The following is a 7,235-nucleotide window of genomic DNA, read 5'->3' on the forward strand; positions in this document are numbered from 1 at the left end:
GATCAACCTTGTGATTATAGGTACACTCTCTTCACTTCTGTCTTTGTATTCTTAGAGTGAGCAAGTCACTTTAAGTGATTATTTCAAGCTAGGATCGCTTGATTGAATGTATAGGTTCTAACTTAGCCTAGAAAAGTTAGTTGTTGGGTTTTGGTTGATCCCGTGAAAAATCATTGTTGTAGGTTGTGGTTGAGCCTTTGAAAAACCACTTTGAGTTTTGGTTGAGCTTGTGAAAAACCATTGTGAAAGGTTGTGGTTGAGCCTTTGAAAAATCGCTTTGGATTTTAGTTGATCCCGATAAAAACTATTGTGAAAGGTTTTGGCTGAGCTTGGTAAAAGCCATTGTAAAGCTTGGTGAAAGCTTGTGAATTTCACCTTTTATACTGAACTAATTTGAAAAATCCTTGGTTGAATAATCAAGATAGTAGATGTAAGTCTTGGACCGAATCACTCTAAATTGCTGCGTATTATCTACTATATTTTTATTTTCATTGCTTTTCAAATTAGTTCTTTATCTTTCCAAGAGCCAAAAAGTGCTATTCACCCCCCCTCTAGTATATTTATTTAAGACCAACAACTGGTATCAGAGCCTAACCCCTGTTATTAAGGTCTAACACCTTTGAAAAGATCCAAATGGCTCTTCAAAAATTCATAATTGTTGAGAGACAATTAATAAACAGACCACCTCTGTTTGATGGCTCAAATTATCTTTACTGAAGTACTAGGATGTCAATATATATTAGAGCAATTGATTATAAGATGTGGGACATCATAACTGATGGTCCCTTAATTCCTTCAACATTAAATGTTGTAACCAATGAGCTAATTCCTAAGCCAAGGTCCAAGTGGACATAAGCTAAAATAAAGAGAGTACAAATCAATTCTAAGGCCATGCATACTCTCATTTGTGCACTTAATTATAGAAAACATGATAAAAGTATTCATGTGCAAAAGTGTTAAGAAAATTTGGTAAAAATTAGAAGAGTTATATGGAGAAACAAATATGAAAAAGGAATTAGAAGACAACTCTTGCAAGAATCAATGCTTAACAAGCAACATGGGAAATAGAGACAAGGAATCAAGTGAAGATGAATCCTCAAATCGAATTGAATTATGCTTCATGGCTCTTGAAGAGTTAAAGATAAAATTTGAAGACTTATTAAAAGAGAAAGTGGAAGAAAAAGCAAACCTGTGTTTGATGGCCAAAGATGATAAATCTGAGGAATCTTCTGCCCCCTGTGATATTTCATTTGATGAATTGCAAGAAGAGTATGAATATCTCTATGATGAGTTTAAAAAACTTGCTTCAAGATATAAAACTTTGAAAAGAAAAACTGCATCTCTTGAGATTGATTTGCAAAAGATAAGTCATGATTTGAACTCTGTTTTTGAGCAATGAAATTTTCTACAAATTGAACTGGAGTATTCAAAAACAGATTTTGAAACTCTAAAATTAGAATTAAAAAACAGAACAAAAGCTTAACAGAAAGCAGTTGATGAAAATGTTGTTCTTAAGAGTTTGAGAAAAGAATCATCAAGAAAGAACACAAATTTCAAAAGAAATGCTAATGATTTCTCTCATAGATGCTATATATGTGATCGAATTGGTCATTTATCCTATGATTGTTATAGAAAAAGAAGTATGCAGAAAATAAGAAAATTTTGGGTTTCAAAAAGATCCTATGTTGCAACTAACCTTCAAGGACCCATCAAGGTATAGGTACCTGTCAAGAAAAACTGTCAATTTATTTTGTAGGTTGAGCTGCACTCAAAAGATACATGTTCAAGAGCTTAACTCAAGAAGAAGCAGCCTTGGTATATGGACAGTGGCTACACAAGGCACATGATAGGCAATGAAATGTTTTTTGCATAGTTATACAAGAAAAAGGGAATAATCGTATCCTTTGGTGATGATTCAAAAGGTATAATTCATGGCATAGGAACGGTTGGTAAGAACACTCAAACTCAAATCAATCATGTGTTATTGGTTAAAGGCTTGAAACATAATTTATTAAGCATAAGTCAATTGTGTGATAAAGGATTTAAAGTATGCTTTGATTCAAATAAGTGTGAAGTGATAGATATAAGCACAAATAAAGTCTCATTTATAGGAAGAAGATTAAAGAATATGTATGTTGTATTTCTTGAAGATCTTGAAATGAATTGTGAAATATGTTCAGTGGCAAATGCTGAAAATGATAGTTGGCTATGACATAGAAGACTAGAACATGTGAGCATGCATACTATGTCAAAACTAATTAAGAAAAATCTAGTTGTTGGATTGCCAGATATAAAATTTGAAAATGATAAAATATGTGATGCTTGCCAACTAGGAAAACAAGTTAGAACATCCTTTAAGACTAAGAAGATTGTGTCAACAACTAGATCTCTTGAATTGCTGCACATTGATCTATTTGGTCTAATAAGTATAACTAGTTTAGGAGAAAAATCTTATGGCTTTGTAATAGCTGATGACTACTCTAGGTACACTTGGGTTTATTTTCTTGCTCATAAGAATGATGCTCTACCAACATTTATAAGTCATTGTAGGAAAGTTGAGAATGAAAAAAGACTAGCCATAGTTATTATTAGGAGTGATCATGGAGGAGAATTTGAAAGTGATGAATTTGAGAAATTTTGCAATGAAAAGGGGTTGGATCATAATTTTTCTGCACCTAGAACACCCCAAAAAAATGAAGTTGTAGATAGAAAAAACCGAACCTTAAAAGAAATGGCTAAAACTATGCTATGTGAGAATAACCTATCAAAATATTTTTGGACTGAGGCAGTGAACACAGCAGCGTATATACTTAATAGAGTCTCAATTAGAGCCATGATATCAAAGACTCCATATGAACTTTACAAAGGTAGAAAACCAAATATTTCACACCTTAAGAGTTTTGACTGTAAATGTTTTGTGTTAAATAATGGAAAACAATCCTTAGGTAAGTTTGATGCAAAAAGTGATGAGGCAATATTTTTAGTAAATGCATTAAACTCCAAGGCTTATAGAGTTTTCAACAAAAGAACTTTAACTGTTGAAGAATCAATCCATGTAGTTTTAGATGAGTCCAATGCCTTACAAAAAGAAATTCATGCTGATGATGATGATGTAGAGATCCTAGAAAAGCAAATGGAAGAAATGAGCTTAGAGAACAATAAGAATAATGAAGAAAGCCCACCTAGAAGAGAAAATAAAACTTCACCTCTAGAAAATTTGCAAAGAACAGAAATTCAACATAGTGATCTTCTAAGGAGTTGGAGATATGCAAAAGACCATCCATAAGAACAAATCATAGGTGACATTTCTCAAGGAGTTAAGACTAGAAGAACAACAAGAGAGACTTGTGCATTCTCAGCTTTCATATCTCAAATTGAGCCTAAAACATTTAAGGAAGCAGAAAAAGAGGAAAGCTAGATATTGGCCATGCAAGAGAAACTTGATCAATTCAAAAGAAATCATGCGTGGTCATTAGTCTTTAGGCCTATAAATCACCCTATTGTTGGAACAAAATGGGTGTTTAGAAATAAGGTAGATGAGTAAGGGAATGTAATTAGAAATAAAGTTAGGTTGGTAGCCCAAGGATATAACCAAGAAGAAGGAATAGACTATGATGAAACCTTTGCACCGGTTGCTAGGATAGAAGCTATAAGATTACTGCTTGCATTTGCTTGCTTTATGAACTTTAAGTTATTCCAAATGGATGTAAAGAGTGCATTCTTAAATGGTTTCATCCAAGAAGAAGTTTATGTTGAGCAACCCCCCGGGTTTGAGGACTATGAAAAACCAAATCATGTTTTCAAACTTCATAAAGCCTTGTATGGATTGAAACAAGCTTCTAGAGCTTGAAATGAGAGGCTTTCAAAAATTTTGGTTGAAAAAGGTTATGTTAGAGGTAGTATTGATACAACATTATTTATCAAAAGATACTTAAATGATTTAATTATTGTTCAAATTTATGTGGATGACATTGTGCTTGGTGCAACTAATAAGGCTTTATGCAAGAATTTTGCTAAAGAAATGCAGAGTGAATTTGAGATGAGCATGATGGGTGAGTTGAAGTACTTTCTTGGGCTTCAAATCAAACAAAGTGAGAAAGGAGTTTTCATCAACCAAGAAAGATACACTCAAGACATGCTCAAAAAGTTTGATATGCTAAAGCTGAAATCAATTTGTACACTAATGAGTCCATGCACCAGACTTGATTTAAATGAAAAAGGAAAAGATGTTGATCAAAAGCTCTATAGAGGTATGATCGGATCATTACTCTATTTAACAACTAACAGGCTTGATATACAATTCAATGTGTGTTTATGTGCTCGTTTTCAATCTCAACCCAAAGAATCACACATGACTGCTGTTAAAAGAATTTTTAGATTCCTCATAGACACACAAACTTTAGGCATATGGTACCCTAGAGAATCATCTTTTAGCTTAGTTGGATATTCAGATGTTGATTTTGCTGGCAACAAAATAGATAGAAAGAGTACTAGTGGAACCTGCCAGTTTCTAAGTAGTATGCTTGTGTCATGGTCTAGCAAAAAGTAAAATTTAGTAGCTCTGTCTACAGTTGAAGTAGAATATGTGTCTCTAGGCAATTGTTGTGCTCAAATCTTGTGGATTAAACAACAACTAAAAGATTATGGAATGTTAATGAATAACATACCGATATATTGTGATAATTCAAGTACAATCAACATTTCAAAAAATAATGTGCAACATTCTAAAACTAAACATATTGAGATTAGGCACCATTTTGTTAGAGACCATGTAGTAAAGGGTGATATTAAAATTGAGTTTGCGAATACTTTGCATCAATTAGCTGACATTTTTACCAAACCTTTAAATGAAGATAGATTTTGTGAGATTAGAAAGAATTTAGGGATGATTAATATGCAGAAGTTGTAGGTAAATTTTTTACTCATACACATAAAACAGAAGACACTTAGTCGACTAAAGAGAATCTTAGTCAACTAAAAGTGTTCTATCATCTTTAAATAACAAGAATCAGTTAAGTTAGGAAGAAAAGGAATAAAATAATGAACAAGAGCAGTATACCGAGTGAAAAGAATGGGTAGAAAATATCGTGTGATGAAAAATAAAATATGAGGCAAATTTTGAATTTTGAACAGGAGAAAAATTGGCAACATTTAAGGGGGAGTCGATAGTTTTTGGAGAAATTTAACTACCCATTAACTCATTTCCTCTACATCTTCTCTCTTATTGAAATTGAGCCACCCAAAACTGAAACCCTCTCCATTCAGATTCTTAATACCTTTAGTTAGAAATTTCTCAAATCAAAAATGGCAAAAACCTCTCAGAGCAAAGAGATTATTGAGAAGAAGAAAGGTAAACGGCCACTGGAAGAAGGCGCGGAGGCAAAAATACAGATAAAAGAAACAAAAAATAGGGTCTGCTTCAATGAGTGAAAATTTGAGAAATCGCAAAAGGAAAAGGAGCAAAAAACAGAGAAAAAGAAGGAAAAAGGAAAATCATCAAAGAAAGGTAAATCTTTGTCCTCTAAATTTAGAAACAAAATCCATGAGGATAGGTTCCAGAAAATTGAAAATGCGCCAATCACTTGTGGGAAGTTTATAGACTGGAACAGTTTTAATGAAGTGCCTGAATTTAAAGCAATTTTATCATATTATTTTGAGGAGATGAAACTAAAATATTTCAATACTTTTAAGAATCGAGCTTATAGTGCCAATTTGGTTAAAAAATTTTATTCTAGTATAGTAATTGAAAAGGATGAATTAGAGGAGTCGGATGATTATCTTGAGGATGGCTTGAATGTAGTTTTAAATGGGAAAGAATTTACTGTGACTGCTACTATTTGGGCAGTTTGCTTAAAATTGAATGTGAAAAGAGTGAGTTTGAATTTTCAGAAAACTGCGATCCCTCATCCCTGTGGGAAGTGATTACAGCAAAGAAAGAGAAATATTCTTCTAAGAGTAATGCTGGTTTGATCACTAGTCCACAAATCAGAATATTGCATTATTTCATTGCTGCTAATGTTCATGGCAAATGGGGAAGTTTTAGCTATATCAGTCTTCAGGATCTTCGGCTAATGGAACATGCCTTCAATGGCAATCCACTGAACCTAGGAAGATTTATGATTGAGAGAATGAAAGGAGCTTGTAGACTGGAAAAGATTAATCTACCATATGGGAATATCATTACTGCACTGATCTGAAAAAAAAGGATTTGGAGTTTAAGATATGCATTGGATCAGGTAAAAAGTAGGGATCAATCGATCTACCTCGGGAGTTTATCTAAGATGGGATACAAACTTGAGGGAGAAAAATATGTTGAAACTCCCAAAGTAACTCTTGGAGAAGAGCTTTCACCCTTGGCTCAACCAGAGGCAGCACCATCTCAATTCTCAAATGAGATGTTCCTGAATTTGCTTATGAGGATAGATGGAAAGCTCACAGACTAAGGGGCAAGAATTCAAAAAATTAAAGAAATGTTAACAAAAATGGAAAGCAAAATGAAAGGAAAAGGAAAAATGCCATCTGAACCTACTGCTGCAGATACCTTTGCAACACCAAGCATTGCACTAGCAGAACAAGGTGTGAGGGTTCAGCTTTTCAGGTAGAAGGGTCTGCTTTTCATACTACAAGCCCTATTCTTCAAGCTGAAGGTTCAACTTACAAAACTGCAAGTCCTGCTGTCAAACCCTGCTCTATAAAATAATTACGACATCATTTACATTCTCAATAGAATGTTTGCAGATTTAGAAAGTTCGAAGAATCGTTAAAAAACGATATTGCCCCTAATGGTACCATTGAGTCGATTAAGCCTTGAACTAGTTCAAATAGAAATTTTAAGGTGAAATTAAGAGTTTCACAGTTCAGAGATGACTCAAAATGGTAATTCGAAGTTCGAGGATCAATTTGGAGTCAAACCGAAATTTTCACTATCTAAGGGCAAAATGGTCATTTGCCACTTGGGGACAAAATATGAATTTTTAGAAAAGATTTTTTTGGTCCATTTGACTTATTAGAGTATGATTTGAAGTTTAGAAGTAAAAAATTTTAATTTCGATATAATTTGGAGTATAAGGGTGAAATGGTAATTTTGCCATCTCGGGGGTAAATCGGTAAATTTTCACCCCCGACACTTGTCAAGACCAAGGGATTTTATTCATCATGGAAATGGATAAACATGAGAAATGTGTGGTGGAGAATTAAAGAATTAAAAGTCAAATATTTAAAATTTGAGCCAATAA

Source organism: Theobroma cacao, chromosome 9 (genome assembly GCF_000208745.1).
Source record: "Theobroma cacao cultivar B97-61/B2 chromosome 9, Criollo_cocoa_genome_V2, whole genome shotgun sequence".
Lineage (NCBI taxonomy): Eukaryota > Viridiplantae > Streptophyta > Magnoliopsida > Malvales > Malvaceae > Theobroma > Theobroma cacao.